The sequence below is a fragment of the Cololabis saira genome, chromosome 5 (genome assembly GCF_033807715.1).
Source record: "Cololabis saira isolate AMF1-May2022 chromosome 5, fColSai1.1, whole genome shotgun sequence".
In the NCBI taxonomy this organism is placed as follows: domain Eukaryota; kingdom Metazoa; phylum Chordata; class Actinopteri; order Beloniformes; family Belonidae; genus Cololabis; species Cololabis saira.
In genome coordinates, this window is record NC_084591.1 from 15,415,728 (window position 1) to 15,428,589 (window position 12,862).

At 41.9% G+C, this 12,862-nt stretch overlaps 1 protein-coding gene across 1 annotated transcript in view; it reads left to right on the plus strand.

The window, feature by feature from the left end:
- The first annotated feature begins 1,135 nt into the window (after window positions 1-1,135).
- The window catches only part of cntn1a (contactin 1a), an 84,921-nt gene continuing 73,194 nt past the window's right edge, over window positions 1,136-12,862 (plus strand). Inside the window, exon 1 of the mRNA XM_061721066.1 lies at window positions 1,136-1,254. The gene's annotated coding sequence lies outside the window, so the exon portion shown is untranslated. The remainder of the gene's footprint in view (window positions 1,255-12,862) is intronic.

Consider the following 12,862-nt stretch of genomic DNA (forward strand, 5'->3'; position numbering starts at 1 on the left):
ATTTAAACAGGATTAAAAAAAACACAAAAACCTGACATGCCACATGGAGGGAGGAAATATGGACCAGCAGGGAGAAAGGGAAAGACAAGACCAGATATACAGAGAAGGGTTGACAAGACACAGGTGCAGACAATCAGGGCAGATGGGTGTACCGGAGGGAGCCGGAGTACCCGGAGGGAACCCACGCAAGCACAGGGAGAACATGCAAACTCCACACAGAAAGACCCCCGCCCGGCCAGGGAGTCGAACCGGGAACCTTCTTGCTGTGAGGCAACAGTGCTAACCACTAAGCGTCTTAAGTGTTTGTATGTGATATGTTGTAATGTAAGTGGTAGTCTAGTATAAAGTGCATGTTGTATTGTTAAGTGTGTATATAAGTGTAAGTGCATGTATGTATTACTGTCTAATGTCAAAAAGCGCCCCCCCCTTCATCTGATTGGTCGATAGTTGATAGTTCCTATTTTCTGCAATAACTTTTGAATGGTTTGACATAAAGAGTCGTGGGTGGTGTCATCGAATTCGGTTTTGAGTCCTTGACCATAATTGGTGCAAATTAGCCCCGCCTCTTCTTCTGATTGGCCGATATTTGATAGTTCCTATTTTTTGCCATATTTTTTTAATGGTTAGACATAAAGAGTCATGGGTGGTGTCATCGGACTTAGTTTTGAGTCCTTGACCTTTAATGGTGAAAATTGCACACGCGAGAGCCCGTTCATCGCTGCTTGCAGCTTTAATTTTACCTTTCTTTCTCTTAATTTTATTTAATTTTATTTGTTATTTACTGTCTAATTATGTCTTGCCGCTTTTAATTTTGATGTAAAGCACTTTCCTTGTGTTGAATTGTGCTATGTAAATAAACTTGCCTTGCCTTGCCTAATGTATTTATGTTCATTGGCTCATACCATAAGCTTTTGATAGCTTCTCCAGGAGACCAAAGGACTTTATCACAATATTCAAATTTTCTGAGACAGTCCTATATATATATATATATATATATATATATATATATATATATATATATATATATATATATATATATATCTGTGGAAGGTTTGGATGAACTCAGGCTGAGCTGTGTGATCACCACCCCCTCCCCCCTCCCAAGTTCCAGCCACAACCCCTCATCCAATCCAGGGGGATCGCGGCTCCGCCAGCTTCCTCCGCTGCTCCTGAGCGCCCGGCGATGCGCTGCTGAGCAGGTGCGAGCATCCTGAAGGACACACGGACGGACGCTCCGCTCGGCAGCTACTGAAGGTAAGGATCCAGGAAAACCAGGGGGGTTGACGTGATTTCTGCGTTCTGACAGCTGGGAGACCAGTGTTGTTTACAACAAGACTGAGTGGGATGCGGGGATGGGATGCATCTCCTGCAGCTCCGTCCGCAATGCAGAATTGTGCAGGATCTGGGTCCGAGGAAAGGGATTTTTTGCATTTTGGTGTCGATAAGATGCAGACAGATAGTGTGTGTGTGAGTGTGCATGTGTGTGTGTGGATCTTAGCATGGCTGGAAAGATGGTATACGCGCATCCCCTTACAAACTACGCATGGAGAGCATGCAAATTATTTGCCTTATTTTTTTTTCTTTATATACGTTGAAGTTTTGAATTAAAATCTTGAAGTTAGGGTAAATTAAAACACGCCAGAGGCCATAACCCAACAGCTCGGCACATGCTGCTGATTTGAAGTGTCGCCCGCCTCACAGCCAGGAGATTAAAGCCTGAATTATTGGTTCCGCGTTAAATCGACGCAGAGCCTACGCCGTAGTGTACGGCGTAGGCTCTGCGTCGGTGTAACGCGGGACCATAAATCAGCCTTAAGAAGCATCCGACGACTGTAAACACTTTCATGCGGGCTGGAACAGCAACGCACGTCCCAGCGCGGATTGATTGAAGCATTAGGTCCGGCTCTGTCATCTTTGTTGGCAGATTGAGCCGTGATGCACGGCACTGGCCCTTTGGAGGGTTATATTTTCAGGATCTGCTGGAAAAAAGGTGTCATGGGCGCGTCCTGTCTCACCAGACGAGGCTTGAGTGGAGAAGCTGCCCATGCTGGAGGAGTCGGGCGTAGAGGATCTCAGAGCCTGGTCAGGGATCCAAGAGAGTTTTCACAATGAGGCAAAATTATACATTTGGAATGTGCATTTTTTTTCATCCTATGATGACATATTGCAAAAGGGGTGACCAGTTAAGGGCTGATTCTTATTACAAAAGTCACAAATGTCATTAGTTTGACAGTTGTGACAAATATTTAGGCACCCGTGGTCATATTTTTGGTTAAATGTGAACAATACTTTGAGTAGAGAATGAACTGTGAACTCTAAAATGAAATTAATTGAAGATTACAGTCTTTTCAGCATTTTCATAACCTTCCTTAAGAAAAAGATAATGAAAGAACTCCACGTTAAACACGATTTTAGCTCCAAGGTAACTTTTTTCGAAACCTCAGCTTGTACCCTGCCATCATTATAAAAGGCCAGGCTATGCAAATGTCAAATCTTTATGCAGTCGCACTCCTCAAATCTTTTCTCAATAAGCAGTCGTTCTTTTAAGCAGCTTTCTTTCACTCCAAAATGTAGTTGAGGCCCATAAAGCAGAAGGTTATAAGAAAACAACTCATCACTTGCAGCTAAGCACATACTTAACGCATAATTTTTCTACTGAGCAGCCACACCTGCACGTAAGAAGCTTTAAAAGATATTAGTACATGACAATGATTTGAAGGAGGGGAAAAAAGCGGTCAGTTTTATTAAAAGAAGACCCTTTTGAACTGTTAAAGACTTGCGCTTCAGTCAGTGGCCTGGCAACGGTTCCTGTGGTGTCATCTGTTCTAAACTTCATCAAGAGTCTGTTTGTAGACCCAAACTGAGCAGTTAAAATATCACAAAGACTAGTCAGAAACGCCCAAGACAAGAACTGAATGGCCCCGGTAATAAAAGCTCCTACAAGAAAATGCAGAAAATGTTCTACATTTTCTGCATATGGGACTCACTCTAAAGTAAATGTTTTTATACCCCTGATATTGCCAGCACGGAGGCACGGTGGGCTCTGGCTGATCGGAGTGATAGATGGATGGATGCATCTTTAATCTGAAGTCTGGCTGATAACTTAATTACTTGAATGGTTATAGTTTTCCTAATGTGTGATAATGACTGGGGCGCGGCGCTTTGATGGCAAGGCCCTGTAATAGATATCAGAAGCCCATTTCATGCACCGCAAGTCATTGTTGTGGAGAAATGAACACATAACTGTGATTTGTGATGAAATCAATACAACCAAATTAATGTTTAGTGTTTACAAATCCACTATTGTTTTACTGCAGCAAAGCACTGGAATATTATCGTTGAGTTAGAATATTCATGCAGACCTTTTGTTCTTTTGGATTGAGGTTTTGCTGAGAAACCTTTTGAACTATCTCTGTACTTAGATTTTTTTGATTTTTACATTTTGGCTTCCTTTTGCCAGCCAGAGAACGTGTGAGATCCCTCACCGTGTGAAGGATCTGAATGAATCAAAGCTGTAATTTGCCAAAAAATGTCCAGGGAGTTCTGTCAGGCGGAGCACTGTATAAATCTCGTAAATTTGACTGCTGCTAATGCATCCTCTACTGGCCTGTTTACACCCTGAGGACAGAATCTCTCCTTCATGGGATGTGAATGAATTTGTACTGTTCAGAAGTAGGCTACCCTGCTCTGTGCAGAACCTCGCTCTACAACAAATTGTGCTTCAATATAGCATTTTGATATTACGTTATAAGTTGTTCCCTGCCAGCACGGCATTGATGCTACATGAAGAGGACCTTTTTACATAACATAGCGCCCTGCAAGAGGAGGCTTTTCTGATACACTTCAGCCTCAGCATCAATTAGTGTCACAGTCAAACGAGTCGGCATGCGCATGAACTTACTTCTGCTTTGGTTTGGCGCTTCAGTCACACACCTGTCACATGATGTAGGCACAATAACTGCACCTGCTCCAGAAAATCAAGCAGTCTGAGCCTTCCTATCCAAACTTCAGCCAATATCTAACTTTTGGGCATGAGAACAAACTGGAGAGAGCTTTTTTTTCTCATCTGGAGTTTAATAGTTGCAGCAGATCCTCATCTTTTCTTCATTTCCCCTACACTATTTAATTACTGCCTTAATTTAAGCTGTAAAAGGAATTTAGGATGTTTGCCACTTAAGATTACAGCAGTCTCAGGGTTAGATTAGATTTGTTTCCAGATGTCCTTCCAAGTCTTGGGTGAATCATTCCTGAACAGAATATTAGCTGACCAGAATTACAGATTTGACTTGTGATTTTGAAACGACTCTAAACTGATTTTTGGGTTTGGCAACAGCAGGGCAAATCTATTACACACTGTTTTGTCTCTAATCCACTGAGTGCAGTCACACTGGAGAGAGTACATCCTCTAAACTGGATCCCTATTAAAAGTGAATTTGCTGCGACAGCCAATGCAGATGAACACTGTGTGCAGACACACAAGGCTTTATTGCGGCAATGGTCCTCATTGGCTGGTGATGTGCTTCTCTGTGTCTTGCTAACACAAAATGCAATGCTCTCTCGTTGATGCTTCAAATGGATAGCTCAGCAGTTATTACACCAGCAATCAATAGTGAGATGCACTTATGGTACGGCGGAGAAGCAGAGAAGTGATGGCCTCTGTGTTTGCATGGAAACAAGCCTTTCCTCTGTTCATGACTGGTGAAGAAGAAAAGGGCCTTAGTCTTCACGTTCCGTGCCAAGATATCTGGCTAAAGTCTGCATTGGGTATACCACTGGTTCTTCCAATATAGACTTTATCGTGCTCTGTTTGTACATAATTTAATGAAGATCCTGTGTAGAGAAACAACTTGCAAAATTGTGCCGTTGATCTGTCTTGAGGAATGTGAGAAACTCAATGTTCTGATCAGTTTCTATAGCCGTCTAATTGCTTTGTGAAGCAGTCAGTCGGAGCAAAAGCGTTTTAGGCTGGTTGTCGGTGCTTTAGGGTTCTCAAATGTAAGGCATTTCTGCTTTTTTAAATGTTTGCTATATTACCTGAAATCCTCTTTCCACACAGATGGCACACATTTACATCCATGGGCTGCATGTGCTGTGGAGGTATGGCTTTGGAAGGAAGGTCTGAAGGATGTAGTTGTACTTTTTAGTTGTTTTCAAAATCTTGCTGATTCTTTATGGTTTCTCAAAAATCTCCTACCAAATCTTAAGTTAAATATCTTTGCATTTTGGACCATGGGAGGGAAAGACCATTCAGTCTGAAGACATTGATCTGGCCTTTATCAATAAAAAGTAACAATTTGTTGAGCCTAATGCAGATGCCAACATTAGCACATTAGTGGCATTAAACGTTTCCTCTTAAATCACTCAGTTTGATAGCAGAAGTGTCGTTATGCCTGGACTCAGAGGGGCCAGTCAGTACGTACACATGCAGCGATTCAAGCTGGTTGCAGATCTGATCAGATAATGACATGCAGAAGATTGGATCAACTTGTCTGAGTACACATGCTGTTCTGAGATCAGACTGAATCAGATTGAATAAGCCACTGTAACCAGAGCATGGCTGACTCCGTGACGCTAGGTGGCGCTGTACCCGAGGTAACCATGGTAACCATTTCAACAAAGAGCCACTTCCGGTTGACCTCTGCTTAACAACAACAAGGAAGGAAAAAGTGCATTCTCACTGCTTTCCTATTAATAATCTGTCTAAAACAGCCTTTCTCAACCTTTTTTCAGTCATGACACCTTTCAAAAGTGAATAAAATCTCACGACACCCCAGAGTAAAATATATTTAAAAACCGCGCTGCATCGCTCTGACTGTAAATGCGAATCTTACACCGTGTCCACACTGCATGCGACGCGAGCGAGCGTCAGCGTCAAAAACAGTTCCATTGCTTTATGTTTTATTTGCACTGTCTATACTGGTTGCGAGCGACGCGGCGCGCCGTTTTGAGCTGGACTTTTGTCGCACGCCCTGCTTCTATTTTCTTCCTGTCGGTCGCGTTGAAAGCCGGTTGAAAGTTGGAAAAAAAAGGTGAAAGCGCTGTAGGAAACAGTCATTTCAATACAAGAACCTCAATAAAGTGGCAGCTGCTGGAGGGAGATCGCCAGGCTGGAAGGTTCTGATAAAATAATAAGATATAGCCTAACAAGAATCTTATCTTAATCTTATTTGAGCTTAATTTGTGCCGGATCCAACAAGATCTGGTACCTATTTGATCATTTCTCGTGTCCTCTGCTTTTCCCCACATCCCAGTAATGATGTGACATGTTTGCTGCATTTAACACCACGAACACGCCGCTCACTCCAGCTGTTCGCTGTTTCATTGCGTCACCTCACGCCGTTATTTTGTTGTTTTTTTCCCCACTTTGGTCGGACGGTAGACCTGCTTATATTTTCTTCCTGCCGCCTGCGGTGAAAGCGCTGTAGGAAACAGTCATGGATGAGGAACGGCTGATCCAGTTAGTTGAAATGAGAAGTTATCTCTATGATTCCTCCTCATTTCACTACAAAAACCTCAATAAAGTGGCAGCTGCTGGAGGGAGATCACCAGAGAGCTGGCAAAGGGAGCGCACGGGCGGTTGGTGGGGAGAATAAAAGGAGAGTCTCGGGCGGGTGAATAAAGGCAGATTTATGGTTCCGCGTAAAATCGACGGCGTAGCCTACGGCGTATGGTACGCGGCGACGCGCAACGTTCGGTGAGTGCGCCGCGTACCCTACGCCATAAGGTCTGCGTTGGTTAACGCAGAACCATAAATCAGCCTTAAGGCTGCAGGCGGCGTGTGAGCAACGGATGACTAAGAGGGAGAATAGTTTCTCCAGGAGTGGAAGCAACGCCGGGCCAGTTATGCCACAGTTTGCAGATGGATTGTTGATCCGTGGGCTAACGTGTTTGCTGGGACTATTTTGCGAGCTTTTGCAAAAGCGTGCATTTCCGAGGCGCCGCACGGCACGGAACGAGACTCTGACAGCGAGGAGTTCGGACTGGCACAGCTGATTTAGCGGAGCTCTTTAATGCAGAAACAGAGGATGAGACTTAATGGGTTTGATTAATGTAAAAACTGAAATAAAGTAGCCTACAATCAAACAAAGTTTTGCTCCCGCTGTATTTTTAAATAGCACGCTTGTGTGTGTGTTCTTGTGTGTGTGCCTTTTCGGTCGGTGCGCCGTGTGTGTTTCAAATACAGAAATGACTGAGGCCTTTCCACACGGCGCCCGTATGGTCGCGAAAATACAGTATTTATATATGAAATGTCAGAATAGGAAATATTTTGACGACACCCCTGAAGCAGTCAAACGACACCCCAGGGTGCTACTGAGCAGCGTCGTCGTCTCCTTTCACTTCCAGGTGAATCCCCTCCCCCGGGGGAAAACCCCACCCGGGGGAAAATCTCGAGCATGCGCAGACTGTAATATCTATGTCCCCGTTCACATGGCATTAACAAGGCGGTTGCGACTGGCTTGGGACTGGCTTATCTAGGTGCTGCAAGCGGGTTGACGAATCCGGTCTGATCAGATTGACTGGACTGACTTAAGGTGTTCACATGCAGTTTAAAAGTCAGTACGATGTGTGCAAATGATCTCCAACCAGGTTGAATCGCTGCATGTGCACGTACTGAGTGTTGCTCATGTGGATGTAATGATCTTAAGTGATTGCTTTTTGCAGGGCCTATTTTTCATGTCATGACTATTCTTGCAAACTGTGTTCAAGCTTTTCCAGTGTGTTTGTGTGGAACATGCATGTATTTAAGCGTATCGTATCTGTCACAGGGAAAAAAGCTTGCATAAGCACAAAGATAAAAATACATTTGTTTGATGTCAACTGCTGGATTTTGTTTTTCTATTTATAGTATTAAAAGGTCCAAAAGTAAGATGTAAAAACAGTTTTTTGCAGAACTGGCTCTATCGTAACAACATCAAGAACCTAAATCACCTCTAGGCATAACTTTAAGTGCTTTTTATCTGCTTCTCTTCTGTTTATCCACGTGATTCTATCTCTTGATAAAGCACCCGGGCGTCTTCAGTGGCTCATGCTGTTCCTCCGATTTGTCCATCTGCCAAAATGATGTCTCATTGATTGTCCTGTTTACATTGAGATAGTGTGGACTGGATGAGCAGGTAGTGTTTGGAAATCGTGTGTGGTCGTGTGTGGTCTCCCCTGCCATTCCCAGAAGAGATGGCATCCCAGGGGTTAATGTTATTAAAGTGTTATCGTGCAGTGGGCAGATATTTTAAGATGAAGATTTGCCTGTGGCCTTTTCGTATAGCTAAAGAGTTCAGCGTCTCCAACAGAACGGACATAAAATGAAGAAAAACAATTGTTTAAAAAAAAATGGATTTGATAAACGACAGAATGCCGTTCACCAGTCAGCTAAAATGGCTTTATTCTTGGTGGTCTGGTGACTTTCCCAGAGCGGATGGGGTGCAACCTGCTAAGGCTGGGGATCGATTCAAATGTCAAGAATCGATTCGATTCCGATTCTTAAGATTCAGAATCGATTATCAAGATTTGATTCGATTCGATTCCGATATTGATTTGGGTTAGTGTTATTATAACTGTTTTTTGAGCTGGTGCATGAATTATATGACTGTAGTTATGCAAAATATTACTACTAGTATTATATTGAGATTAAACAGCAAGTATTGGAGCTAATGATGCTGTAAGGACCAATCACCTCCCAGAATGCTGATAGAACTGCTTTCAGAAACATCGTGTGGGTCAGAATTATCAAACAGATCCAGGGCAGCAAACAGAGACGGATGAAATCGGTTTTTATTTTTTCCCACATTCCGTTTTTATTTGTTCCATTTTCGGTCTATTTTGGTTTTTAATTTTTGAACATTTGGTTTTTAGCATTTTTTGCAAATGTAACCCCAAGACAGTATATAAAGTAATGAAATATAGACAATTTATGCAATTATAACCTAACACTTTAATGTTTTCATACCTTTAAACATATTTAAAGGCAAAAACATGGCACCAGTTATTCTTGTGTCCAACAAAACATTCCTTTTTTGGGGATAAACAAAAAAATAACCAAAAGTTGTAATGTAATGATGAAAAAAAAAACATAAATAAATAAATAAATTAAAAAAAAAAAAAACAATTTGCATGTTCTCCCCGTGCTTGCGTGGGTTTTCTCCGGGTACTCTGGCTTCCTCCCACAGTCCAAAAACATGCATGCTAGGTTAATTGGTGATTATAAATTGTCCGTAGGTGTGAGTGTGAGTGTGATTGTGAGCATGGTTTGTGTGTCTATATGTGGCCCTGTGATGGACTGGTGACCTGTCCAGGGTGTAACCCCTGCCTCTCACCTAAAATAAGCTGGGATAGGCTCCAGCAGACCCCCGTGACCCCGCAAGGGATAAAGCGGGTAAGATAATGAATGAATGAAAAACAACCAAAAAATAAAAAAAAAATCGATCTTTAGACATATGAATCGATTTTTAGGAATTAATATGAGAATCGATTTAGAATTGGGAAATCGATTTTTTTCAACACAGGCCTATTGCAACCTGCACAGGCAGACAGTCCATCCCAGGGAGGCTGACGACCAATCATGGTCACACTGTCATCTTTTTTTTCATAGATGACAGTGTGACCATAATTGGTCACAATGTAGATGAAACTGCCGGACTTGTAGAAATCTGGACAAATGTAGCTCCTCAGTCATCCAGGTTTTAATGCCGACTCGAATCAAAGGCAAGTGGTCTGGAAGAAGTGTCTCCACCCATCCAGAGGATATGCACAAAGACCTAACGACAAGGTCATTCCCTAATTCGAAACAATTTATAGGAATGATGGAGAATAAAATGTAGCATACAAGTCAATGCAGGAATATATTTGAAAAATCAAGTCTTAATAGTTTGTGCCCAGACCTTGTGAATTTTTGATTATTTTGAGATAAGTTGATGATTTTAGCTGAAGTACACTTGAGAATCACGAAAGTCTGTAATTAGGTCAGATCTAAAAAGATTTAATGTCTTTTCTCTGATGTTTCACTCAGTTTTCACTGAGATATTTTTAGACTTTACAATCAAAGGAAACCTTTCGGGATTTACAAACTCAATTAGAAAGATTTTATGGACGCGTGTCCTTCCACCACCTAATTAATAGTAACAGCATCATCTTTAAAAAGATTAAATATTTGTATCATTTTATAAGAGTGCTGACCTTGAAAATGGGTTGCTGTTTATCAGGGAAACTCTCATCTGGATTGACAGTAAACATCAGCAGATCTATCGAGGGTCACCTTTCAAATACATTTTAGATATTGGAAAGTTAACATGCTCAGAGAACAGTTTGCCCTAATCGAATATCCATTTTTACGCATCCTAGTGTGAATAGGTCTTAATTATACTTCTCCTTATACCTCTTGTGCATATTTTTCACATTTCACTGAGCAGAAATGTTGCGTTGCACAACAGACAGACAGTTGCTTCGCACATGGGAGTCTCGAGCCATCTGTTTCTCCAGCTTCGTAGGTGCAGATACGTTGTTTACAGGGCTGCAGAGGGGCCGTGCACGCACACCACACTGGGGTTCTGTTAGGGATGACGTTCAGTGGCATCAAATTTGAAAATCAGTGGAGTGTGTCGGATATATTCCCTGGGTTATTTCCCGGGGCAGCAATGTAAACACCTACAGTTGTTTACAAGTGAATTCCTTGTTTGATCAGACGTTTGCATCTCTTTCACGGCACACCAAAACATGTTAGGAACTCCAGATATTCACAAATCACAGAGATATTTTGTGGTGATTACTCTCATAAGAGGGAAAGGGAATCTTTATTTCTTAAACGCACAAACCATCTTTTTAGCAGTACACTCTTTTTACTACAGTGGTGTTCTATTTGACATATATTTCTTTTCATAATCTACAAAAGAACGGTCCAAGTGTGCGTTGCTGTCAGGTCATGCTTCAGTGATGCTCTGTAATGGACTGCATGTTTTGAACTGTTTATTCAGTGTTCTAAAATAAGGGTAAGTAGATATGAGCTTCGAGGGAAAAATATGATTGAAAAACCAAAGTCTAGGACTAAAATTAAAGATCATTATTATTACTGTAAGGGGTGTAAATATATGGAATGCACTTGATGAAAAATTGAAGATGTGCCAGTCGATTCATGCATTCAAATTAAACTAATTGATTAAGTTTAATGTGTTTGAAAAATATGAGGGATCCAGTAGATGATACTATTACGGAATTATTTTCGGAATTGTGTAAACCAGTGTTTCTCAATCCTGGTCCTCGAGTACCACTGTCCTGCATGTTTTAGATGCTACCCTGCTTCAGCACACCGTGATACAAGTACCTGTGTCATCAACAGAACTGTGCAGACCTTGGTGACAAGCTAATTAGGACCTTTAATTAGAATCAGGTGTGTTGGTGCAGGGAAACATCTAAAACATGCAGGACAGTGGTCCTCGAGGACCAGGATTGAGAAGCACTGGTGTAAACAATATGATTTTTTTTGTATGATGTTTTGTATGTTGCGATCTGAATAAGTTGATCATCTGAGAAGGTTAGGCGTAAATAAGCAATAGCTTCAGCCTATTCCTTTTCGGTTAGGTCTCTTTCTTATGTGAACTAATACTTTCTGTTGGTGTCTAAATTCTGAATGACCTGGCCGAAATAAATATATTTTCATTCATTCATTCATTCATTAATTCATTCAGTGTTTATTATGAGGATGTGAAGTTCACTTTTTGTGAACTGCCTGTGTTGTTGCCTTATAGTGCTGGGGATTAAGAACAAGCCTGATGACAGAGTAAACTATCCAATCGACTTACTCACTGGGGCCAAGCTGCCCCGGTGCTTATGTTTATGCTTAAGTTTATGGGCAAAACAAGAGCATGAATGTATGTAAATGCAAGTTCAGCACACTCCCCAACTTTTCCCGTATCATGGCGATTGTATGTTACCTCACCGTGAAGGCTCTATTTGAGCCTTGTTACCTAGACAACATATTAAAAGTGGACTTACGTTTCCCAACATTAGCAAATCTTGCATTAAATAGATATCCTTGCTGAGAAGTGGACTGATTCCTTTACTAGCTAATCCCTGAGCGTCTGGGTGACGGAGGGTTGACGCATGTGGAAGGGCAACTGCCCAGAGGCAAAGCCTTCCTGCACGTGAAGTAAATACTGAGAAAGCCGAGCTCTTGTGAAGGCTCATTATACATTTAGGAGCGTCCTGTTTTCCCTCGCTGGACGACTGGACAGCTGGACGGCTAAATTGTTTGAGGATCAATAGTTTAGCTTCCTTTTGGCTTCGCACACTGTAGGTGGAGTGCATTTTCACCCAAGAAATCCCATTACCCTTGGCACGGATGGGAAACAAAGCACTAGGAGCTTCGGCAAGTGCTATTACTGTGTCCATCATTCAATCTTCTTGTTTGTTTACCTGCAGTGTTTCTGCTGAGGGACACCCATAGTTTTCCATAGGATCTTTTTGATTTAATTTTTTTCATAGATTTCCTTTGCTTCATATGAATAAATATTGCATGATATTCGCTTTTGCACATATTTTCTAAATAATACAGGGCATTTTGTAACATTGAGTTGATATCATTTCTGGGATGCTGTCTAAAAGGATCAATAGAAAGTCATAAGGCTGTGTTGTGCTGGAGACCGGCTGATCGGCCATTAAAGCCGGCTGCTTTATTACCGGACCCTGGCTGCAACCTGTATGTATTGATTCAACCCTTCATTTAGAATGGCTGTTGTTTTTCCAGTCCACATCCTCAGTTAGGGAAAATCACAGAGTGAAAGGGAAGGAAGAGGAGGGTGTGGGTGGGGGGGTTGGTGGGATCGGTGGTATTATGAGAAGCAGAAAAGGACAAAACATTTGGAGCTCTCGCTTC